Source organism: Carlito syrichta, unplaced genomic scaffold (assembly GCF_000164805.1).
Source record: "Carlito syrichta isolate Samal-C Ts95f unplaced genomic scaffold, Tarsius_syrichta-2.0.1 Scaffold314032, whole genome shotgun sequence".
NCBI classification, from domain to species: Eukaryota; Metazoa; Chordata; class Mammalia; order Primates; family Tarsiidae; genus Carlito; species Carlito syrichta.
Window position 1 is genome coordinate 394,959 of NW_007258128.1, and position 26,482 is coordinate 421,440.

The window sequence follows — 26,482 nt, forward strand, 5'->3', positions numbered from 1 at the left end:
CAGACATTCAGAGCATCAGACACCACTGACAATTACTACAATCACAAAGAGCCCTCTGAACCGGCATATGCTGTAAATGTTTAAATGTTTTACAAACTAGGAAATCAGATTTGCCAGCCAATAAATGTATTATATCCCTGCCCATACTTCAGAAATACAAAAGATAATCAAATCAATCAAATCAGCATCGATGTTTCTTCAGCATCACCTTGTAAGAATGGGACAGCAATTTTCTCAAAAAACACTTAAAAGTGACTGTGAATACAGATATGGGTTCAGTATCAAGACAAAACAGATACCAGGCCAGAGAATCCAACCACAACCTTCTAGGTGTCCAAATAAACTTTGTACTTTAATTCACATACACTGTTCTTAGGATAAAATGAGCTATCCTAGGAAATCCAATTAGCTCTAGATCTTCCTATATTTAAATAATGTTATCTAGGCCACTGGAAGTTCAACCTGGACAAAGCTCACCATGCCAGCATGTATAAAAGCTGCTTTTTCAATGGAGGTCAGAAGTATGATGTCTACAAAATTTCAAGATCATCAACCAGGACAAATGTTACATCATGCAAGAAATTATAACTAACTTTGTCCTATAGAAAAGAAGAACTTGAATAAAAATTCAAAACTTTGCACCACCAAGTCTTCTATAAAATGTGAAGATAATCAACCGCACTATGCTAGGAGAAATATACAAACAGTTCCTGCCCTCAAGAAAATTATAGTATACTTGGGAAAGAAATGTAACAAACTTTAACATGTCACAGAATATGTTACAAGAGTCTTCTGAGAACACAAGGACAATAAAAATCACATTATTAACTTAAAGTATATTAAGCCATAGCTATATTTGTACCGTTACAAGTGGAAAATATTCTCTGTATTGAAATGGTCACTGGAGTAAAAGGATCACCTTATCAATGTTTTTAAAACATTGACGTGTTCTTGTATTTAATAAATTCCTTCCCTAAGAGTCAGACAGTTTTGTCTCCGGGCCTTTAAAATATTCAGACTTCCCAAAGTCCCTTATAATAGCAAAACCAAGACAGCCAAATAAAAGCATCAGTCCATGAGGGTAAAAGGTTTTTAAGAACAATTCTGGCTCAGCCTGTAAATCCCGTGCTTTGGGAGGCCGAGGTGAGTGAATTGCCTGAGCCCGTGGGTTTGAGACCCACCTGGGTAACTTGGCGAGACCCCATCTCTACAATAAATCAAAAAAATTGGCCGGGCATGGTAGCGCGCACCTGTAGTTCCAGCTACTTGTAAGGCTGAGGTGGAAGGATCGTCAGAGCCCATCAGGTCGAGGCGACAGAGTGAGACTCCAACTCAAAAAAAAAAAAAAAAAAAAAATTCTGGCTAACACTGAGGAATTCTAATTCCCATTAGAATTCATGAGTGTGATACAATATATACACAAAAATGTTAGATTTAATAAATTTTTAAATTATACTTTTATAAACATTGAAATATATATATGCATAGGGAAGAATGCAAATCCTAAGTATAAAAGTTTAGAATTTTCAAAAACCGAACCCACCTCTGTACCTACTACTTGATCAAGAAAGAGAACATTAGCAGCACCCAGAAGCTACCCTATAGTCCTCAGTGACCTCCAAGGCCCACAACACCCAGAAGCCAGCCCCATAGTCCCGAGGGACCTTCATGCCCACAACACCCAAAAGCCACAACCACAGTCTCAGTAACCTTCAAGCCCACAACACCCAGAAGCCACCCCCATAGTCCTCAGTGACCTCCAAGCCCACAACATCCAGAAGCCACCCCACAGCCTCAGTTACCTTCAAGGTCCACAACACCCAGAAGCCACGTCCGTAGTCCTCAGTGACCTCCAAGGCCCACAATACCCAGAACCACCCGCCTAGCCTTGGTGACCTCCGAGGCCCACAACACCCAGAAGGCAACCCATAGCCTCTGTGACCTTCAAGGCCTACAACACCCAGAAGCCACCCACACAGTTCTCAGTGACCTCCAAAGCCCACAACCATGATGCCTTCCACTACCACACACTGGTTTTATCTGTTGTTGAACTGTTCATTCTAAAAGGAGGAGTAAAACAATTTGTTTAAATGAATATGTTCATATGTCTTCTTTGGTTCAACCCTGTGAACTTCATCTATGTTGCCAGCAGAAGCAAAATATCACAGTATATTCCTTCATTTAACTTTTGGTGAACATTTTGCTTTCTTCTAGTTTAAAGCTAATAATGGTGCCATGAACATTTCTGGCACAATTTCTGGGGCATGTGTGCACATCTCTGTTGAATGTGTGCACCCAGAGCAGAGCTGCCAGGCCCCAGGTAGCCCCATTGTATACTCCACCAGCAGGGTGTACGAGGATAGTTGTGCTACACTCAGTCTTTTCCATGTGATAGCCTGGTAAGAAGACAATGGTGTATCATTATGGCTTTAACCCGCACTTGCCTTATAAGGACCTTTTACAAAACTTACTGGTCAAATGAGCACCTTCTTTTGGGAAATGCCTACACAAGTCTTTCTTCTTCGGTTGGGGGAAGACGCAATGTAGTGGGATGTGTCTGATTTATATTAATGTGCAGTTGTTTACATATTGTGGGTATGAGTTCTCCACTGGATGTACATGTTGCAAACATATCCTCCTTTCTGCTCTCTTGATGTTTTCTGATTAAAAGAAATTATTTGAGCTTTATTCCATGACCAACAAAGCACTAATTTTAATGTTCAATTTATTAATTTATTCCCTTAGATAGTTAATCGCAATGAAATTCAAATATTACACTCCAATGTAAAAATAGGAATGTTAAGATGAATTCAACTAACACTGGCCTGCTTATAAAGAAAATTGATCACTTTAAGCAAGCATACACAAAGATTTTAAAGAGTTTAATTCCTAAAAAATTTAGTATAATTGTTCAGTTTTTAAAAAAATCTTCAGGTTTATTTTAGTGTGAAATGATCAAGAACCGACTCCCTGGTTTGTGATGGAACACATCTCACATTAATCCTTAGTCCCAATCAGCTACATTTCTACTCTCAAACAATTCTGAACATGGCTCTTAAAAGACAGGCTTTGCTTGAATATCATGAAGAAATTTGGGAATCTAAGTAAATGTGATAAAAACAAAACAAAACAAAGGGCACCAAAACACAAATTACAGTCCTGAATATCTCATAACTAATAAGGGTAATGATAATTTAGTACGTCAATCACCTTTTTTAAATTTTGGCTTAGTTATTTCCTATTAACATAGAAAGAATTGCTATCTTAGTTCACATCCTGAAATAAGGACCAAAAATAACTGAGAAAATAAAGCTGTTAGAATGATAATTTGGGATATTTGCATAACAAATTACCATATTATGATACAATTACACATTCCTTAAACAAGAACTTGCTCAACACCATGAGCTTGCGAAATAGCAAGGAGTTCTGAAGACTTGGTAAGAATCTGGTCAACAGGATGCAAGCAGGTGTAGGGCTTCCAGAAATCACACAGCAGCCATTTCCTTGCCTGTTTCTACCATCTGTGTGTTAAACCACAGAGCCACTCATCAAGTCTTATTTATAGCAAATGCATCAAGATGACATAGCGAATGTGCGAAGGATCAACCATGCAACCCACGACTTGAACATTTCCTCTAGGCAATAACAACTTGAAGAGCACACTTCTTGTCATATCTTAGGTTAGTGTTCAAAACAAAGAATTTATACAGGCCCTCTCAGCTGAAGAATATGAAGTACCAACTTTCACAAAAGGGTTCTCAACAAAAACAGCCTACAACATCATCAAAATTAATATAAGCCTCTTGGGAATGTCTGATAACCTACAGTTAAACAGCTAAAACTGAAAAAAAAAATCTACTTCATCCTGAGCTTACCAGCCAGAAACAGGAACACTGTACTCATCAGAGAGCACCTTCTGACAAATTCTAGTCACCACATCATGCCACAAATTACATAAAGAAAAACTCAGCCAGGTGCTGTGGCTCACACCTGTATTCAAAACACTTCGGGAGGCTGAGGTGGAAGAATTGCTGAATCCAGGAGTTCGAGACCAGCCTGAGCAACATAGTAAGACCTCATTTCTACAAAAACATAAAAAGAATTAGCAGAGTACAATGGCACAGATCTGTACCTTCAGCTACTTGGGAGGCTGAGGCAGGAGGATCGCCTGAACCCAGGAGGTCGAGGTTATGGTAAGCCCTGATTATGCCACTGCACTCCAGCCTGGGAAGTAAAGTGAGACTCCGAGTCAAAATAAATAAATACATACACACATACATACAGGCGATTCTAAGTGGTGGCAAGAATGGGAAAAAACAAGAACTCTCCAACACTGCCAGGAGGAAGACAAAATAATACAACCACTCCTGGAAGTGACTTGATGGTTTCTTACACAGCACGTACCCTAGAACTCAGGAATCCCACACCTGAGACTCTATCTAGAGCAGTGAAATTTCATGAACAGAAAAACCTGGACACAGTGTAATACTCATCATCATCCAAAACTGGAAACAACCCACAAATCCTTTAAGAGAAGACTATATGAACAAATTAGTACATACACACAATGGAACAGAAAGCAATAAAAAGGAATGAGCTACTGATACAAAAACTTTGGTGGGTCTCAGGCAAGCCTAGTGAAAGCAGCTGGTCTTGGAAGTCTGCACACCACATGGCTCCACTCATATGACATTCTGCTTATGTTAAATGACATTCTTTTTTTTTTAAGAGACAGGGTCTTGCTCTGTCTCCCAGCCTGTTGTGCAGTGCTGTAATCATAGTTCACTGCAACCTCCAAATCCTGGGCTCAAGCAACTCTCCTGCCTCAGCCCCTGAGTAGCTGGGACTACTGGTATGCACCATGATGTCCAGTTAATTTTTTTTTAATTTTTTTTCTTTTTTTGTAGAGACAAGGTCTTGCTATGTTGCCCAGGTTGGTCTCTAACTCCTGACTTCAAGTGATCCTCCCACTTTGGCATCCCAAAGTGCTGGGATTACAGGTGTGAACCACTGAGCCCGGCTAAATGGTACTTTTAAACCACTGAGCCCGGCTAAATGGTACTTTTAAAAAGAAAAAAAAAATTGGAATGGAAAACAGGTAAGTGGCTGTCAGGGGTTACATGTGGGTGAAGAGATGACTATAAAGGGGCACCATTAGGGAGTTTAGGGAGGTTGGAAACAACTCTAAATCTTTATGTTGGTGGAGCTTATAAGAACCCATAAGTACATTACAATTCCTAGAACTGTACACAGGATGACAATTTAAAACGGTGTGAATGTTTTTAAAAGATTTTCCTTTTACTTTAACTATCATTTTGCAAATACATAAAATGATATGCAAATATGGCAAATTAAAAAAATAAAGTACTAAATTAAAACCTTTTTTGAAATTTTATTTCTTTTTCTTCTCTATCACAAACGTTACTCATGACATTGGAACTTTTTTTCTTTTTTTGAGTCAGGGTCTCACTCTGTCACCCAGGCTGGAGTGCCATGGCATGATGAGCTCACCTCAGTCTCACCTCGAGGCCTCCTGGGCTCAGACAATCCTCCTGCCTCAGACAATCCTCCTGCCTCAGCCCTCTAAGTAACTGAGACTACAGGTAAACAACACTATACCTGGCTTTTTTTTTTTTAAATAGACACAAGGTCTCACTATGTTGCCCAGGCTGGTCTTGAACTACTAGGCTCAAGCAATCTTCCTGTTTCAGCCTCCCAAAGTGCTGAGATTACAGGTGTGTGCCACCTCACCTGGTCTTGTAACATTCTTAAATTGACACATGACTGATTCTAATAACCTTCAAAGATGGAAAAAACATATTCCAAAAAGAGAAACCTCTGTAAGAGAGTTTGAGCAGGCATACCATTATTAGACAAGATAAACTTTAAGACAAAAAGTATCACTGGAGAAAAACAGGGACAATTTATAATGATAAAAGCAGCAGTTATGAATCTATAAACAATCTAACAACAGAGCCTCAAAATGAATGAAACAAAAATGAACAAACTGAAGGGACAGACAATTCATCAAGAATTGAATTCTTTAACACCTCACTCTAAATAATTAATAGAGCAACCAGACCAAAAAAAAAAAAAAAAGTCAGCAAGAGTATAAACATATCTCTAGAATACGCCTCTAGAACACGGCATCCAACAACTGAACACAGTCTTTAAGGTAGACTATTTGCAATGTCACAAAACAAGGCTCAAATTCAGAAGGATTTAAATAACATGAAATATCTTTGCTGACCACAAAGAATTAAAATCAACAATCAAAAAAGTTTGCGAAATCTCCAAATTCTTAGAACTCAAACAATAACTTCCAAGCAATCCATGGATCAAAAGAAAAAAACCACAAGCAAAATTAAGAAATATTTTAAACTGAATGAAAACAAAAATACCACATGTTAAAATGTATGGGATGCAGTTTAAGCAGTGGTTAGAGAGAATTTTATAGCTTTAAACTTAAGCTTATGTTAGAAAAGAAAGGATTTCAACTCATTTCCACTTTAAGAAAATAATGGGTAAACTAAACTCAAAGCAAGCAGAAAGAAATGAAATAAAGTTTACAGCAAAAACCAATGACATTGAAACAAAATTTAAAAAACAATGAAACTGCAAAGAGAAAAGCAGTAGAGAAAAATCAGTAAAACCAAAAGTTGGTTCTTTGAAAAAGTCAATAAAATTGATAAACCTTTATTTAAACAGATCAAGAAAAATGAAAATTAACACAGATTACTAAAATCAGGAATAGAAGAAGGCACATCACTATTGACCCAGGAGCGGTAAAAGATTACAAGGTTATATCATGAAAAGCTACAAGGAACCAAATGAGACAAATTATATGAAATAGACAAATTCCTAGAAAGACGTAAATAACCAGTACTAACTCAAGAGGAAACTAAAAATCGGAATACAACTCAAACAAGAAATTGAACTAGTAATTTAAAATCTTCCCACCAAAGAAAATCCTAGGCCCAGATGGCCCAGATGGCTTCACTGCAGAATCCTATCACATAGTTAAAGAAGAAATAATGCCAATTCTTCACAAACTCTTCCAGAAAACAGAGGAAGACAGAACACTTTCCAACTCACTCTAGGAATTCAGTATTACCCCATACCAAGCCAGAAAAAGACATCACAACAATGGACCAATATCCCTCAGGAATATTCAAACATAAATCCTCAATTTCAAAATCCTCTATTAGTGAACTAAATCCACCAACATATAAAATGGATTAGATACTACAACCAAATGGGATTCATCCTAGCAATAAAATTTTGGCTTAACATCTGAAAATCATTTATTATATATAACACGCTACAATCAACTAATCTAATACAACATATCAATAAAGGACAAAAAGTCATCAGATCAGACAATATGTACAGAAAAGTACTTGACAAAATTCAACACCACTCATGATTTTAAAAGAAGGAAAAAATGAGACAAATCCTCAGCAAACTACAAACAAGGAAATGTCCTCACCTGAGAAAGTGGAATTATACAAAACCCACAGTTAACATCATATATACTCCAGAGGAAAAGACTGAATAACTTCTCCATAATGTGGGAACCAAACAAGGATGTCTACCCTCACCACTTCTAATCCAGAGGTTCTAGCTGGTACAACAGGGCAAAACAACAATAAACAAAAATCAAAGGCATCCAAATTGGAAAAGAAGGCGCAAAACTGACTGTCTTTCAAAGTCTCAATTTTCTAGATTTTCAATACATACATACACCACAGATACACATATACACACACACAGTCCAATCAGAGAACTCATGTTTGAAAGCAAAAGCCAGGCAACTCTGTTTTAGGCCCCCTCCCACTTAGGAGCTCTTCTGTCTTAATAAACTCCTGCTTTCTAAAAAAACAAAAACAAAAATGCAAAAGACCCAGATAGATGCGGTGGCTTCCTAATCTCAGCACTTTGGGAGGTTGAGGTGGGAAGACCACTTGAGGCCAGGAGTTCAAGACCAGACTGGGCAACATAGTGAGATGCCCATCTATATTAAAAAATAAAAATAATTAAAAAAAAATAAAGCAAAGCCCCTATGCTATTTATTGCAGGGCAAATACTAAACCATGGATTCCCTTCAGGCTGGCCTGCCACATTAATAGTGACTAGGAGGACAAAGCTCTTCCAGTAAATTAACAAAAGAATGAATCTATCTATTTTTTCCTTTTTCAGAGGCAGGGTTTCACTTTGTTGCCCAAGCTGGAATGCAGTAGTACAATCAAGGCTCACTGTAGCCTCAAAGTCCTGGGCTCAAACGATCCCTCTGTCTCTGCCTCCCAAATAGCTGGGACTACAGGCACAAACTGTCACACCAAGCTGGTTTTATTATTTTCTTCATTTCTTTTTTTAAAAATTATCAATTTAAAGACTAATAGAAGAAAATATTTGCTGAATTAAAATTTATTTATCTTAAGTGGAAACCAAAGGGAGGCCCAAACTTTACCTCTATGATGACCACTCGTATACCTAATTCTGAATTGTATCCCACATCTTTAAAATTAAAAAATTTTAAAAATTATCTTAAACTACCTAGCCAATTTTTCCAAGTATGAACATTTTATCTTAATCCATCTGGATAAAATGATATAGACTTTATAATATCAGCTACACTCCTGACAGAACCTGCATAATGTTTGTCCTGCTGACTGTTTTAGACAAGAAAAAATAATCCCAGTTTCCAAGTTGAACTATATATTCTGATTTAAAAAAAAAAAAAAAAGCCCCGATAGATGCAAGGCATTCATAGTGATACTTTCCCAAAATACATTTTTAGACCAATATTATATCCTTGGACAGACATTATGAAGGTCTCCTCAGTCACCCTGGCCAATCAATTTAATAATTATTTCACTAGTCCCTAGGAGTAACACACCCAAAGCAGCCTAACTTTGCACTGTCCACAAACACAGCAGGAGAGCAAGACCCTGCATGTGCCCAGGTAGATGCTGAGTACCTGCTGCTGTGGGGGGTGCTCGGAACATTATCCCAGCTGTGCTTCTGAGGGGCTGAGCTGGAAACTGGAGAGCAGTCACAGCTATCAGAGACCCAGGTCCTACTTCCCAGGACAACACAAGTGAGGCATGAGTATGCCATGTGCTTCCCTCACAGAAAAATAAAGAAATTTGTCTCCAACTTCACTAGTGCAGGTGAAGACACCCCAGGTCTATGTAAGGAGCAATCACCACCTGGAGGAGGCCAGAGCACACGCCACGGCATCCACACTTCCCAGCCACAGGGTAGGTAAGGAATTGGTTCCTCACAGGCCTTCCTGGGAGACACTGAGGCTGTCAGAGAGCCGGTGTCCAGGCCCCTCACACAGGTCAATGGGAACCAGAGCAGAGCTGGTTCATCCCCAGAGTGCATGACAACTGATCTTCATCCACAGACAGAAGTGCCAATCGCCTGATCTCAGACATCCATGACACCAACCAGCTCAGCTTGGCACAGGCAGGCCAAGTACAGGTTCACTTCCAGCGAGGGAGCTTGTTGAAAACATCACCTGCAAATCCCACCTCTTGCTGCTGCTGCTGCTTTCTGTAATAAAACATCAAGTTGATTCTTTATGCCGTTGGGAAACCTTGGTTGTACTGACAGTTAAGATTCTGGAACAAACAAAAGTAACGCCCTGTTCCCAAACTCTCTCAGCCTCCCCCCCACCTCCCCAGCACACTTCAAGCTGTCTACCTTGCTCCCTGCCCAGAGTGCCCCCCACCCCCGCACAGTGCCACTGGACTGTGACAAATAAGGCTGCTGCTTCCCTGCACCACCCCCATAGAAGCCCTACACTTCCCAACGTCACTCACCAGAGACCGTGCTGTGGTGGACCGGTACCCCGGCCCTTGCCCTTAGACAGACTCCAACACAGCTAGAGCGCTGGCAACAGACATGATCAGCAGGAAGTGGGAGGGCATCATCGGTCCATTCAGAACCATATCAAGCACCTTCTCTGGGCCCAGCACCACTCGTGGTCATGGACATGAAGCAGTGACTAGAACGAGACCTCCTGCCCTCAAGGAGCCTGCGTTCTGGGCAGACCAGAGGACCAAAGCTCCTCCGAAAAGCAGAAAAAACCCCCATCCATCCTAGGTGGGGAAGGAATGCAGCCAAGCTCCTCACACCCTAGAATCGCAGCATCAAAGATTGCACAGCCATCTCCCTGTCTCTTCCTGACGCACCCAGGCCCAAGGCCACTCAGCTGCTTCTCCCAACGCTCAGAACAAACCTAAGGTCCCTGTGCAACACATAATCTAGCACATCTCTAGCCTTCAGGCATGCCACTACTTCCCCAGGACTGTGCTCCAGTCACACATATCATAGGGTCCTCCCCCATCCCATCTTGGTGAAGTCTCATCATGACGACCTCCTCCTCTCCCTCCCTCTCCCCCATAGCCTGAACTAAATGAGGACATCAGGTCATTTGCACAGCTCCAAATAACTTGCTTTCAGATGCAATTTGCTAGAAATTTATAGCCCAACTCTTATCTCTTGTGTTTTTTGTTTTATTTTGTTTTGTTTAATAAAACATCAGGTTGCTCCTTACTCCTACTGGGAAAACGTAATTTTGTTGCTTCTAGAGCACTCACTGCAGCTTAGGCAAATACATGTACTTGTGACCTCACTGCTTCACGACTCTTCCCCCAAGCTGGATGTTCCCCAAAGAGAAGTCAGTTTGTAGAGATACACTGTCCCCCGGGTCTGGGACAGTGCCAAGCCTGAAGAAGAGGCTCAGAGGGAAAAATCAAACAGATCATGATCACCACTGAGGGGAGCAATGGTAATTTAAACTCGGAGAACTGCCCCAGGCTGGCGTAGAATCTCCAAGAGCCAATATGGTTTGCTAGAAGGTTCTGCAAATGCTTCATCGGAAAACAAAACAGAGATTAAGAGAGTTGAAATCAACTAGTAGCTAACATCTGTCTTCCAGTGAGTTAGAAATATATCAATGTGCAGATCTGGTTTCTTTTTTGTTTTAAAATATGGTTACTTTGTCTATCTGAAGGGAGAACTCTAAGGATTAAAAATGGTAACTATTTAAGCACTTGGTAACCTACAGAGCATTTTAAAGAGTAAGATATTATAAATTTCATTGCTACTCAGTTAAATAAGTGAACTCCCCAACATCAGGAATAAGCATGTCATTCCTGTTCAGCCACAAACTATGGAAATGACCTGTACAATGTATGTGGCTCACACTTAAGCTCATCTTTAAAAAGAAATTCTACATTTTATAGATTCAGCATTTATGTTAGTATGAAAAATGACTACTGTAAGCAATCATTTTGCTTTTGCACAAATAGGTACATAACAAAGGAAAAATCATAAATGCTTCCACAAATGTTTCAAACAATGTCACTGTGAGACATTTCTACCTGAGCTAGTGTACCATGGTCATCTTGGAATGTTCAAACATTACCTGGGCAGTGCAAGGACACCATAGTCCTCTATTAATACACACCAATCATTATAACAGCATGGAAAATATCTCCTATACAAACAAAATGAAAGTAAAAAGCCCATATTTTCTCTTTTTAAAAAAATACTTACTCTGAAGCAAATAACATTACAGACACAGTTGGGTCATGAAATCATATATAATTTTGTGTTGCTGAAAGTACCAGAATGACACGTTAAACACTAACATCATTAAAAGGGAGCAACCTCAAGGAGACTATTATACAAAGGTGTGGTTAAGATGATAATCATTAAGACTACAGGACAAAGGTACCCAGAAAGAAGTAAATATAGATCTTCCTACATAAAAAGAAATGCTTATTTTATAGGCCTTCAGGGTTTGTTTGTTTTTTTTAATGAAGGCAAAAATAATGCAAGTATGTATTTAAACTTACTATTTTGTTTCCATTTTGGTCAAAACTTTAGGCAGTCATTCAAATACACAAATATACCTATGCACACTCAATGTGCCAGGGTGCCAAAAAAAGTATACATATTTGAAGCAATGTTATCTATGTATTACCTTTAGTTCACCATAATCATAAGTGACTGGACACTGAGGGTCACCACTTTGAGCACCTCTTGTAATTGCAGAAGTCAAACGTGACTCATATTCATCTTCTATAAGAGGTATAGAATGAGTATTACAACTTTAATACAGTTTTTTCCTTTCTTAAAATGTGTACGCAAGTTTTTGGAACCCTCTGTATGTTTGCTTCTCTGAGAATTAAAAAGGTAGCAAATCACTTCTCCCCAACCCCACCTGGCTCTGCTAACTTGTCTGTCCACACATTCTGTGTGAAGCTGAGGCAATGGCTGTGAGAGAGAAGGCCCAAGGGAGTGAGTCCATATTTTGATATTTGATAACTGATGTTCTCTTGAATAAATAAAAAATGCCAAGCTGCACACCCAGTACATCCATTTCCCAGATTGACAGCTGCCACTGGCCTTGTCTTTCTCACCTTTAGGGTAAACAACTTGTACACTGTCCCCTGAGAAAATGTTCCTCATTCACCTAAATAAAACAGAAGACTATCAACACAGTCATCATTGCCTTAAAGTTAACCTGTTAGGTTTTCCATCACTGTTCTCTAACCTTTCTTAGTTGAACTGGAAAACATCCAGTAACATCAGCATAGAGAAATCAGATTCAGTTCCATGAGGAGTAATTTCTCATCTCCCACAGACATACCATAAGTCGTGACGTGAACTGAAGAGAGCAGCATCTGGTACAAAGACAGGGTCCCCACTACAACCTCACTGGCTCGCTTGGCCTCAGATGCAGGCAGCCTCTTGACCCAAAACACAGCCACAAGAATCATGAGAGAGCCCCTCATGCCCAGGCCCACCACAGAAGAGGGCAGCTTTCTAAAGGCAAGGCTTCCATTTAAACAAATATGAGCTGAGTTCTAAATTTGACCTGCATTTAAATCATCATCTGGGGAGGAACGTCTGGCTGGACTCACAAGCAGTTTGAGTCACTTAAGGAGGGGTCCCAACAAAGTTCATTTCATCAGCAACAGACAAAGCTTTGTCTTAGCAACCAGCGTCTGCCACAAAGGAAGAACAGCAGCTGTGACGGCTGCTGTCCTGCAGCCGAGGAACCTAGAGCTCACTTCTCCCCAGAACTGATAAGGCAGGCCATTCTCCACAGCGGGATGGCTTGGAAAGACCAACTTCCGATTGCTCAGGACAAAAGAATGAGCATATTTTATTGGTAATAGAGCATATTTTCAATGGTGTTCAGAGTCCATGAATAGCATCCAGAAAACACCAACAAAAAGCTACAGTATCTGTAAGCATACTCACAGACCTTCTTCAGAAAATACGGGTTCATGGGGTCACACTGACCAAGAGTGCCAAAAAGGAAAAGATAAAAGAAAACCTTAAATTTCCTATCATGACCTTTCTTAATTAATGATGCACCACTGGATGACAATTCTGGAAATTTTTATCATTCTCAATTTTGAGGAAGCCTCAAAGCACCGAGAACTTAAGACAGTTTTTTAAAAATTATTTTCCAGGGGTACTACAGAGGTATAAAGTTGGCACTAGTATACTGTAGGAAATTATGTCCTATTAATTTTAATATCCACATTAGGAAAATCTCCACAAGGACAGAGGCAAAAAACTAAAACAAATACATAGCTGGAAAAACATCTATAAGTGCAGAACTACATAAATTATATATCTATTTCTTGAAAACCAAATAATAGTAATTTTGCAAGACCCATTTAAATCAACTATTAAGAATTAGTAATGAAAGAGAACATACCAGATGCATCTACATGTCCTGTCACAAGCAAATCCTGGCTTGCAATTCTGGACCAGCCCACCAGATGTAAAGAGGGATCAGCAAAGCCAGACATTTTGCCTTCTAGATGTGCAGAAGACCCACCTGACTACAATTCAAACCCACAGCCCATGGGAAGAGGAGGTCTTGCAGCTGTTTTGAAGCCCCATGTTGCCATGCCTCGGTCACTCGCTCCTTCCTTCAGAGGGCAACACAGCTGGGGCACTTCCCTCACTCCAACACAACCAGGGAGTGTTGAGGCACCCCACTGAGATCCCCTCTTGGGCTCCCTTGCAGCAAGGCCTGTGAGGAACAAGCAAGTGTGTTTTGGGAAAATGAAGCTTCACAAAGGTTGCTTAAAGGGAGCTGACCCTGTTCAAACCACCTTTTTATAGCATGAATGTGACATTCTGAGGTCCTCTTCTCTGCAATCACCCTCAGGCTGCATCTGAGAGCTAACAGAGCAGGGTTGAGCTCTGTCCCTTCAGTGCTGCCACACCCAGGGTTGTCACAAAGATCCGGCACCACAAAGGTTAAATCCTGATGCTGTGCTACCTCACTATTACAAGTGAATTTGTGTCTCAAATGTGTCTGAACATAAAAACAAGTTCATGAAATCCTTGCAGGAATGGGGCTGGAAGACACACTACCTTCCACAGAGAAAACTCAACAATCTCAAAAAAGAAATGCGACCTAAGAGCCAGGTCCTTCGCCATCTTGAGCACTTACACTCATCTTACACTTACACTACGTCTTGAGCACTTACAATTGGAGGATGGGGTGTGCATTTCTGCTTCTCCCTCTGCCCTGGAAGAACCTAAAGACCAGGAAGTCTCTTTCTCCCTCCTGCAGCCCAGAACCCAGAGACCAGCAGACACTTGGTGTGATGAACATCTGTGGCCAATAAAGACAGTGCTCCTCAACAGAGCCTCCAATCACCATTGTCATTCTGGTGTCTGCCAAGGTCCAGCTCACTTGATGTGACAAAACACGAAAGCAGCCTTTGCCCTGCTGAGCTTTCAGGCCCTGGGACCTGCAGACCTCACGGTCTCATGGTCCAGGACAAGTGGAGTGAGAGGAGACACAGGAACACCTCCTACCCTTCCTCCTTTTCCTAACCACCCATGCACACTCACCAGTACATGCATGCTGAGTACCCCCACATGGGCCACATGCCAACATGGATGCCAGGAACAGCTCTACCAAACAAGCACAGTAACTTCCCAAACTGATCATGGAGAAAGGCTGAGAAGTATTACAGTGGAAAGATTACAGGTCCAGGAAATGTGTGCCTCCACCCATTGTGCTCCGTGCCAATCCTGTTGGACTCTCTCTTGGTGACAAGGTGAGCAGGAGCACCCAAGCCACCATCCCAGTCAGGGGGCAACAGGTGGGGCAAGGAGGCAGCATGTGTCATGAAAAGGACAGGGGGAAGGGCGACCTAGAGAACCCACAGAGGCTTTCCAGGCTGGAGAGGATAGGCAGGATTTTCCATGCAGAGAACTTACCAGGCAGAAAACTGAGTCACAAGAGGCACAGCACAGCGGAAGACCATGGCAGGGTCAGGTCCCGAATGCTCAGAACAGCTATCAGGCAGTTCTTAGCTCTTGAGGGGCAGAGCTTCCAAGAACTATACCAATATCTGGGCTCAGAGGAGGAAAGGCCCAATGCCTTCTCAGGAAGATTCTAAAGCATGCCTATAGGAGAAGCCTGAGGGAAATCCTTTACTTTAACATGTGGGATCCAACCTACTCTACTCTTAAACCCAGATTAACATTGAAAGTTTTAAAAGATCACTTATTGGAAAGTTAAAAAAAGAACACTGAGAACTTTACAAAAGCACCGAAATGTCCTGAGAAACAACTTGTCCAAAGTTGAACTATTCCTTCCAAATCCTCCTAATTTTGGAAGAACGGCTAGGCAGCCCCACGATATCCCTTAAAAATCAAATGTTGTGTCTGAAAGTAGAAAGTCAGCTTTTTCTTTTTCTTTTTTTTTTAGTCGGAGTCTCACTCTGCCAACCAGGCTGGAGTGCAGTGGCATGCTCAAGGTCACTGCAGCCTAGACCTGCTAGGCTCAGGTCATCCTTCCAGCTCAGTCTTCCAAGTAACTAGGACTACAGGCGTGTGCCATCATGCCCAGCTAACTTTCTGACTTATTGTAGAGATAAGGTCTCGCCAAGTTGCCCAGGCTGGTCTCGAACCTGCGGGCTCAGACAATCCTCTCACTTCAGCCTCCCAAATTGCTGGGATTACAGGTGTGAGCTACTGCACCAGGCCGAGAGTCAGCTTTTTCAAATCCAATTTCCACACTCAATTTTCACTCCCCTCCCGTCTTCTTTAGTAATAGAAACATGATCTTCTGTGGGCTGGCAACATGCCCACTTACACACCACATTGAAGCCTCCCTTGAAGCCACTGATGTTTCAAGGAGAAGTCAGCAGGTAGAGCTTCCAGAAAGTCCCTGTGCTCCTTTTCCCTCCCCTTCTCCTGCAGACTCCCTGGTGGGAGCCCCAACAGCATCCTGTGGATGTGGGACTGAGGCCTTGCACTGAGGACATGGAAGGCCAGGAGAGGCCTGCATCCCTTCCTGCTGACTTGGAAGAACCTCCACTTTTCAATGATTCCAGCAGATTCTGTGTGAGAAGTCCAAGCTCTGAGTAGGCAGATACCCATTCCTGCTCGTCAGACACAAATGCCATTGTGGGTACTAGAGAATATTTAAAGGACACACAGTAAGATTTGGCAAAAAAGTAGTTTCATGGTACTAAAACCTATTTCCTGATTCACTATCTTTTCTGCATAAATTACACATCTGCATGGATATCAAACATTCTTTCAAATCAAAATAAAAGTTTCCCAATTTTGGGGGGTGGAAGGGGCAAGAACGACATCTAGTTCTTGAAACAGGATTGACTCTGGGTGCAGAACTAGAGCAAGAGAGGGGACCAGCAGGAAACCTCCAGGAGAGCAGGGAATGGGAAGTCCTAGCCGCAACATGAAAAACACAGCTATCTACAAAAACCCTCTTTGTGTTTTACAAGCCAGCCGAACTGTGAGGTAAGAGCGCCCAGTTGGAGGGTACAGGCTCCAAACTCATAGAATTACAGGATTTAACTGCACTAGCACTTGTATTCTATAGAGATCTCTGGCATTTTATTTTTAAAAGATTCAGTGACTTTATAGCAACTCACTTGATGCAGGCAAGACACACTGTTTTATGTTTTTTGTGGAAATGTTATTGTACTTCTTCCTTCACTCCCTGCCCCCAAAATAAGGAGTAATGGATTTGACCTAACCTGAACATAGTAACCACAGGGCTGGAAGGTTTGAGGGGAGGGGACGCCTGTCTTTGGACAGAATCAGATGTTTACTGACTGAGAAAAGTCAGGATCACCTTCTCCACTTTAACACAATGTTAAATGCAATTAAAGTTAGAAACAAAATCTAAATGGAGACACTAAACAGAAAGTAATTTCCATTTATTATCTCTGTCCACTTTTTAAAAAAAATGATTATTCCTCTCTATTTCAAATGTTGTTGCCAAATTAACAATAAACCTACCTATAGTAGGTCCAGTCACAGCACCCTGATAACTGCTGACTCCTGCTGTGTGGTGAGTCATCACACAAACACCAGTTTTCCTTATAGGCAAACTGGTAAATAGGCAAAAAGGACATAATGTCCAAGTTCAAACCTGGATTTAGTTCTGGTTCTAACAGTGACCAACTGCAGGTGAAAGCTCAGGCAGATTGATGCTCCTCTCTCTGGCCTCAGTTCCTAAAGCTATTACATGAAAATAATGTTCTTGTCCCTTCTAGCACTGCTGCAAAAATCCATACTAACGTGTATGAAAACTAGCAAATTTGTGCACACCTCACAGGCATTTGTAGCTATTAATATGATACTATTTATTAAAATGGTTTTAAATATTCAAGTATTAATAACTGGTTTATTTATTTGAGTGTCGAAGACAAAAGATGAGAAAGTTAAAAAAAGAAAAGCCATCCACCTAAAAGCATCACACAAAATGAACAGAATGAGAGGCAGAGTCCTTCTGAGGAAGAGTGCTCTCACTCACTCCTGCAGGGGTAAGAGCACCCCCAACAAGCATATCCCCCCACCCTCTCCTGGCTGTGTGGAGAAAGACTGATGATACATCTATTGTGAGGCAGCTTCTGTACCAGGTTCGAGGACACAGAATGAAGACACAAGCCCCTGCTCACAAGGAATGCACAGTGCCCTCCTGTGAACAGACACAGTGAGAGGTCAACACACCCAGGACACAGGCAAGGCACATAGCTCGGCCTGGTGGCATCAGAGGGAAGGAATCCCCAGGGTAGAATCCACAGAACAAGGGAACGGCACCAGTACTCTGAGGGACAGAGAGTACCAGGTTCCAGCAAGGAGTGGAGGCAGGGTCACCCAGACAGCAAGGTTCCTGTCATAGGCTTGCAACCCTAAGGAGAATCCTATGAACTCCATGGGGAATCCTACAGGCTGTGAGGACTCCTGGAAATGTTGCAAGCAGGAGAGTGACTCAGTTAAACATGCTAAAAAATTAGCTGGGCATGGTGATGCGTGCCAGTAGTCCCAGCTGCCGGTAGTCCCAGTTACTTGGGAAGCTGAGGCAAAAGAATCGCCTGAGCCCAGGAAGTCAAGGTTACAGTGAGCCATGATCCTGCTGCTGCACTCCAGAGTAAAAGCCTCGCTCAAACAACAACAAAAAGAATAAAATTAAAATAGCCCTTATATGTTGACCACTTTTGAGACTTATCCCCGCAAAGACTTCAGTATGTCCTTGGCCTGCAACTTTAAAGTCACTTACCAAAAAGAGAATAAGGCCAAGTGCGGTAGCTCTTGCCTGTAAATCTCACTACTTTGGGAGGCCAGGATGAGAGGATTGCTTGAGATCAAGAGTTCAAGACTAGCCTGGGCAACATGGTGAAACGTCATCTCTACAAAAGAAAAAATTAGTTGGATGTACACCTATAGTCCTAGTTACTTAGGAGGCTGAGGTAGAAGGATTGTTTGAATCCAGATCAGGGCTGCAGTAAGCCGTGATTGTGCCACTGTCCTCCAGCCAGAGCAACAGAGTGAGATCCGGACACAAAAATAAAAAATAGAAAGAGAGGAAACAGTTCCATGAGCTTCCTGGAAGGAACTGGCTCCACTGTCGGCTGAGCATGTCCGTGGAGAGGAAGATGCCACCACAAGTTGTCTGGCAGATGACGAGCCAGCTATGCCTGGACATTAGCCAGGGAAATGTGGATAAACAGGAACGTCCAGGCCCAAGCATCCATCTGAATGGATGTTAACACTATTCCTCAACCCCCTAAGGGTCCTACTCTCTCCTAGAAGGACAGAATTCTCCAACTGGTTGGAGAGTGCCTTAATTTGGGAGGAAGGGAAAGAAGATGGAGACAAGGGGTCCTCTCCCCAGGATCACTCAGAAAGCTTAAGAGGTTACAGGCATCAGAACCCAAAACCATCCCCATGAGAAAAGCACCAAGTTCTTCTCCCCTTGAACTGAATCCTGCCCAAGTTTTCCTCTGGACTTGTCTCTGGCACAGGACCACCAAGGCTCACTTGAGCACAGTTTCACAGAGTGAGAATGGGGAGGGAAGAATGACAGAAGTGGATACTCACACCACACGGACATGAAAAACTGACAGGAGAGATGTTCTGAGGCCATGGCAAACCCTGAAACTGAGCCAGTTTTCATTCTCTCTATATTTAAACTGGGTGATCCCTAAACCTAGCACTCGATTTTTGAAGCTTCTACATTAGTAGTCAAAACACTATTCACTTTCACAAAAGTGCACAATTTTCACTATTTATCTTGGTCTTCCCAATCCCTTCCCTCCCAGAACTTTACTCCTTCACCCAGGGGGTCCTTCAGCCCAAGGATTAACAGCAAAGGCTCCAGAGCCAGGCCCCGTGGACTCTCCCCGAAATGTGAGCTCTGCGGAGCATCCCTTGAGTGTGAGCCCTGTGAACCCTCTGAGCGTGAGCCCCATGGACCCTCCTCTGAGTGTGAGCTCCTTGGTGTCTCAAGGCAGCATTGCAGGTCCTGGAGAGGATGAAACAGGGGACCTGCATGAGGGCTCAGCACAACGCCTGGCCCAGAGCTCCATCAATGGCCCCAACATTACCAGTCTTAAGTAGCAAAAGCACAGTACACGCCAGCAGGGTAGTGTTCAAGACCTTACACATATGCCATTAGGTGGCAAATAGATGCTAAAAGTATAAAAATACCAATGAATTACCATCAAGAAGTATCTAGCAAGAGGGTCACAGGGTTATCCACAACCTTTCACCTTGATATTTTCCTTTCATTTCTATACTGCAGTGCCAAGTGAGTTTTTTTTAATTACCTTAAACTTGGCCTTCCTAATTTTTTACTGCTACATCCAGCTGTGACTCCATTTACATGACCTACTGGGGTGGGTTTCAAGAAATTTATGGTCACCTAAAGTTATTTCCCCCTCATTAATTTTTAATGGTTTTCTATTGATAAATAATGACTAAATAAATTAGCTAATTTTTAGACCATGTCATTTCCACAAGGAATCCACTAAACTATATCTGTTTTTCACCAGCTGTCTGGATAATTTAGTCGGTATTTTTTAAAAGTCAGTAGAGAATGAATATGTTAATCATTAGTCTTTGTTTGTTAGCCCTCTCTGTGTTTTCTAATTCCCTTAAGGCTTATGCAAGGGGTTCACAGTGAAAAGGAATCAACTCACATCTCAAAGGCATCTCAGGAACTGGATGTTAAGGGCTTGAAATTTGACACTTCTTGGTAGAAAAAAAGAAACTCTAGGTGAACCAAACGGTGAGCAACCACAGGTGCCCCAAGTGCTTCTACACCTAAAATCAAACAGTACTGGATAGAAAGCTGCATTGTTATTAAGACGCTTACCTTAAATGAATAATTTTTTGGAAGGGGGAGAAGAAAAGGGCCCCCTGTAATTTTAGCATAGGGTTCCACAAAGCTGGAAGGTTTCTATTTTGTTCTCATATTTCATACAATGTAAGTCAATTTGGTCAAGATAGCACAGCTTTTCTTTTTTATGTCCAAGAGAAACGAATACCTATTACTTCAAAACTTATGCAACTTGCAAAAACATTACTCTAGATTTCATATTTTAAAACTGAGGGGTACTGGCCATGGGGAGGATGAAGGAAGAGCATGTCATCCCACTCCACCGGGCACAGCACTGCTGCTGGGATGGACTACCAAGGCAGCTATGTGAGGCTCTGAGGGAGGAAGGCCGAGTGTCACTGCAGCACCGTGCTGACCAAGTCACCCACTGTTTCCCATGGAACCCCCCATCCTGGTCTCAGCCAGCTGGGGACAGAAGAGTGACCCCTCTGAGAAGCAAGAAAGCACAGTCCTGCACCTGGAAGAAAGAGTCTCATCTTTTCTCCTTTCTTTTCCTTCTCTCACTTCCCAGGCAGGGCAATACCAAGGTGGCGGCAGTTGCTGGGGACCACAATCCCCTAGGCTCCAAGGAAAAGGGAACGGGTGTTCACTTGGGTGTAGGAGCGAACACCCAAGCGAACACCCGTTGCCTTTCTTCTCTGTCTTCTTGCTTCCCGGCCCGGAGCATAAGCCATCACAGGAAGGGAACCCCCATTCTGAAGCCCATCTTTGTGGATGGAAGACTGCAAGGGGGAATCCCAGGGAAACAGGACGTAATGGAGAAATCAACACATGCACATGGAATGAAGTGACTCTTGGTGAAGGTGCAGGAGCAACTCAGTGGAGAAAAGACAGTCTTTTTAACAAAAGTGTCAGAAAAATTGAATATCCATATGCAAAAAAGGAAAACCTCAGACTTTATGCAGATACTAATTCAAAATAAGTCATATATATCTGAATGTCAAACCACACAACTTTGAGATGAACACATACAAGAAAATCTTTATAACATGGAGTTAGGTAAAGAGTTTTTAGACATCATCCTTAATGCATTAAAAAAAAATAGAAAAGATGAACAGCACATCTTTGAAATTAAAAGTTCTTGTTCCAAGAAAGATACTACTAAAAGTATATATATTTTGTACATACTGGGGCAAATATTTGCAAATTACATAAGCAACAAAGAAGTTGTAGCCAGAAAATGCAAAATAAAACAAGAACCCAATTTAAAAATAGGCAAAAAACTTGAACAGACACTTCATCAAAAACAAATGGCAAGTAAGTACATGAAAAAGTGTTCAACATAATTACCGATTAGGGACACGCAGATTAAAACCACAGTGTGATACCACCACAACCTATCAGATGAGCAAAACAAAAATTTAAAATACTGACAACAGCAAGTGCTGCAGTGAGCCCCCACCTGACACTCTGACATCGCTGGTGGGTGCTCAAGATGACACAGCGACTCTGGAAAATGGTGTGAAGCCTCCTCAACGGTGTGAAGTGCACATTTGTCATGTAATCCAGCAAGACCCTCCAGTGTCCCAAGGAAAGGGAAGGCACATGTCCATACAAAGACTTTAGCACACAAGTTCAGAGCATCTTTTCTTTTTTTAAAAAAAATTTTTTATTTTAAAAATGTAGAGTACAATTCAAGGTTAGTATACAAATGTTCATTATGCAGGTAGCCTTGTTGATGAGGTGTGCCCCCTCCCCCAGGGTTTCCCACTATTGCCAATCCCACCCGCTACTCCGGCAGTTTCCCATTACTGCCAATCCCTTTCTTACAGTATTATGATATTTGCTCAAGGTCTGCTTATGAGTAAGAACATGTGGTACTTAGTTCTTTGTTACTGTGATAGATCACTCAGTATTATAGACTCTTAAGTCCATCCAAGTTGCTGTGAAGTTCATAATTTTGCCCTTTTGGCTGTGTAATATTCCATCATGTATAGGTACTACATTTTTTTTTTTTAATCCAGTCCTCTTTTGATGGGCAGCACGGTTGGTTCCATATTTTTGCTATTGTGAAATGCCAGAGCAACTTTTTTGTAAGACGCCACATTAGCACAGCCCAAATGTCCTTCAAAGGAACACTGGATGAAGAAACTGCAGTACATCCCACACAAAAAAAATCCTGCTTGGCAATTAAAGAAACTAACTGCCCACACCAACAACAACTTAGATGAATCTCAAAGGCATCACATCGAGGGAAATAAGTCAGCTTCAAAAGGTGATCTACTGCATGTGTCCACACAAATGACATCACCCAGGGAAAGAGGGACACAGATCAGATCAGTGTTCATGGCAGGGGTTGGGGAGGGGGCAGTGTATAACACAAAAGAATTTGTGAGGAGGTAGGAGAGTTGTGGAGGAGGTTACACAAATCCACATAACTGTTAAAACTCACAGAACTATACGCCAAAGAAAAAAGGCAATTTTACTTGTTCATTTTTTTACACCAACAATATAAAAATACAGTAATATGTTACCCAGGTTGGCCTTAACCTCTTGGGTTCAAGCGATCCTCCTGCGTTGGCCTCTCAAAGCATTGGGATTACAGGCGTGAGCCACCATGCCTGGCCTGGCCTTAAGTGTTAACCAAGTTTATTTACAAAATATTATAAAAGATACCACAAATTGTTTCTTTCCAAAGTTAACTGCACGGCCACAAACTAAGACTGTCTGACAGAAATAATGCCAATATTCAGCAGATCCCACAGCTCTGGACGTCTCAGCCTTAGCTTTTAGGATGTTGAGGTTAATAGCAGGTGAACCATCTGGGACACAGAAGCTCAAACTCAGAGTCATCTGAGGTTTGTCCACAACAACCCAGGTCTGCCTTCACCCCAGGCCTCCTACTCCTCCTCCACGCCTTCTGCAGGAAGTACCTAGGACACACTTGGTCTGCTCTAGGCCTGGAAGTGTGTGTACACGTTAAGAGGTCATGGAAGTCTGTGGCCCTGGCAGAGTCTACACCATGCCATCAAGAGCACCACGACCACAGGCAACACACAGGCCTCCCAGGGAGGGCGTGAACCCCCAAGGGGCATGGGGCCAGCTTCACCACACATCAACCTGGAGTGGCCCAGTCAGGCTCCACACGTCACCAGGACATCATTTTCTAAGCCACACCCTTGCACATTCTGTGTCCAAGTATCGTTAGTCTCCCACTCTCCCAAAGCAATTTTACTGAGTCATTTTTGCCTTTTTCAAAGAAACACAGAACAGTCACTAAAAGGCAACACTGATGCCACCCACTGGCTTCCGCTGCTACTCCGGCCATCTGCAAGCATGTGCCACACTCAGTACTGGCATCGATAATTATAAGTGTGTGACTTTAAGGGAAATCCTTAAGACAGAACTTTTATTTTACCACAGAAGCTATAACGGATTTTATTTTTTCTATTTTTCTCTATTTCCAAAGGTTCCCAATACTGAACCATCAAGACAGGTGAAGAATTCCCTTTTCTCTACAGTCCTGACATAATTTACCAGAAGTTATGACAGTAGCCACTGTATCCATTTCCAATGCTTTTGGGAAAGGAAGGTATCATCTAGTTCCCCACCATCATCACCAAAAAAGGAGGGGGAGATACATTCAGCTCTTAGACAGTATCACTCTCACCCTAACACAGGAACAGACCCATGACAAACACAAGCAGGCCTGGTATTTAAGGAGGGGTGCACCTTGCCGTGCTGGACTTGCTGGAGAACTGTGTGCAGAAGCAGGTGACACCTCATGAGCCTGCTGTGATGACAGAACTGCAAGCCTGAAGGGTGCGCTGCTCGTCCTTCCTGGGGTTCTGGAAACATGAACATAAACATAATCACTTGCTGACATCCAAGCCTCAACCTACATGCTGGGGAATGGGAGGGAGTGCTGCTATCAGACACCAATGACGACAGGAAGCTCAGGGACACCTCCTTGATGATGCCTTCATTCCATGGCCTATACTGCTGCTATTCCTCTTATTCTCAGTGGCCAGCAAAGGTGGCCTGTATTCAAAGGAAAACCAACAGACAGAACTGCACATACACACACACACACACACACACACACACACACACACACACACACACACACACACACACACACACTGCTACACACAACATCTTCTTGAGAAATCACACCTTCTCCAGGTCTTGGAGCCTGAAGCTGGAGGTTTCCTGCAACCTGGAATACATTAGCAATGCCTACTGGCAAAAAGGCGTGTTAGAAAATCAGGACCAGCCAGGCTCGGTGGCTCAGCCTGTAATCCTGCGCCTTTGGGAGGCTGAGGTACTCAGGTGGATTGCTTGAGCCCGCGGGCTCGAGACCCGTCTGGGCAGGTGAGGCCTCATCTCTACAATAAATCAAAAAATTAGCCAGGCGTGGTAGTGTGCACCTATAATTCCGCCTACTCGGAAGGCTGAGGCAGAAGGATCGCTGGAGCCCAGGAGGTCGAGGCTGCGGTGGCCGGGAGCAGCCACTGCACTCCAGTCTGGGCGACAGAGTGAGACTCTAACTCAAAAAAAAAAGAAAAGAAAAGAAAAGAAAATCAGGACCAAGAACAACAGTCAAATCAAGCCAGGAGAAGCCAGGGCTCGTGCAAGACACTGATGAGACCACTCAGGGCAGGCTCTGATGGCTCCAGGATGGCAGGGAGGTCCTGGCCTATGCAGGCACAGGGCCAAATGGATTGCCTGTGAGTCTCCAACACCTAGACAAAGTCTCATCTGTAATTCTGCCAAAACTGAGACCTGTTTATGGTGTGAGTGCTGAGACATCGCTAGAGTCTTCATCACCCCAGCCCAGGCCTGGACCTAAGAGACGCTCAACCGGCTGCAGATAGAATGGACAAGAGAAAGTGAGCTATGCACAAGGTAGACAACACCAGCAGGCACCGCCCCCAGGTCCACAGGGTGCTCAGCATCTCCAGACTAGGAGGGTCGCTGAAACTGCATCTCTCTTGTGAAGGAGAACCGAGCTTGCATAGAGAAAACTCATTCTCCACAGTTAGCAACAGTGTGTCCTGAGAGGCCGTTGCCCTGCCCCATTCCACTGCTCTCCTGAGTCACCTATCAACATTCCCTTCATCATTAAACAAAAAGACACCTGCCCCTGCATGTTCAATGCAGCACAATTCACAGTTGCAAAGATGGAGAGACAACCTAAATGCCCGGCAACAGATCTGCAGATAATGAAAATTTGGCACATATACACCATGGAATACTATGCAGCCATGAAAAAGAATGAAATGCTGTTTTCAGCAGCAATTTGGATGGAATTGGAGACCATCACCCTAAGACCATCACAGGAACAGAAAACCAAACACCGTCTCACTTATAAGCAGGAGCTAAGCTAAGGGTCTGCAAAGACAAAAAGAATGGTAATGGACACTGGAGACTAAGAAGGGGGAGGGGGAAGGAGGAGGGATGAAAAATCACCTCATGGATACAACGTGCATAGGTGCGGGTAGAGGGTGCATTTAAAGCCCAGACGACACAATGCATCCATGTAACCAGAAACCATTTGCACCCCTAAAATTATTGAAATCAATAAAGAAAGGAAAAAAAAATCGACAAAAAATAAAAAATACACTCTCTGGCTGGGTCCACTGCAGGAGGCTCAGAAGCACAGTATCATTCTGTGGCTGTAGCGCTAAGCTCGTCAACGCCATCTGCAGTCTGACGAGTGACCGCAGTGTGTCAGCAGCTGGGGCAGGCAAGGTGTGAGACCATCTGCCATCCAAGTCCCACAATGTCCTGGAACAGCCATGCTCCAGTGGACACATG

The 26,482-nt window shown here is 42.6% G+C and overlaps 1 protein-coding gene across 3 annotated transcripts in view; it reads right to left on the bottom strand.

Moving 5' to 3' along the window:
- SIPA1L1 (signal induced proliferation associated 1 like 1) overlaps positions 1–24,731 on the bottom strand; it is a 224,061-nt gene extending 199,330 nt beyond the window's left edge. The window contains exon 1 of one of the 3 annotated variants that reach the window (XM_021718955.1): positions 24,395–24,731. The gene's annotated coding sequence lies outside the window, so the exon portion shown is untranslated. The remainder of the gene's footprint in view (positions 1–24,394) is intronic. The other 2 variants (XM_008070855.1, XM_008070856.1) reach the window with 2 other exon arrangements.
- Between the last annotated feature and the right edge of the window lie 1,751 nt (positions 24,732–26,482).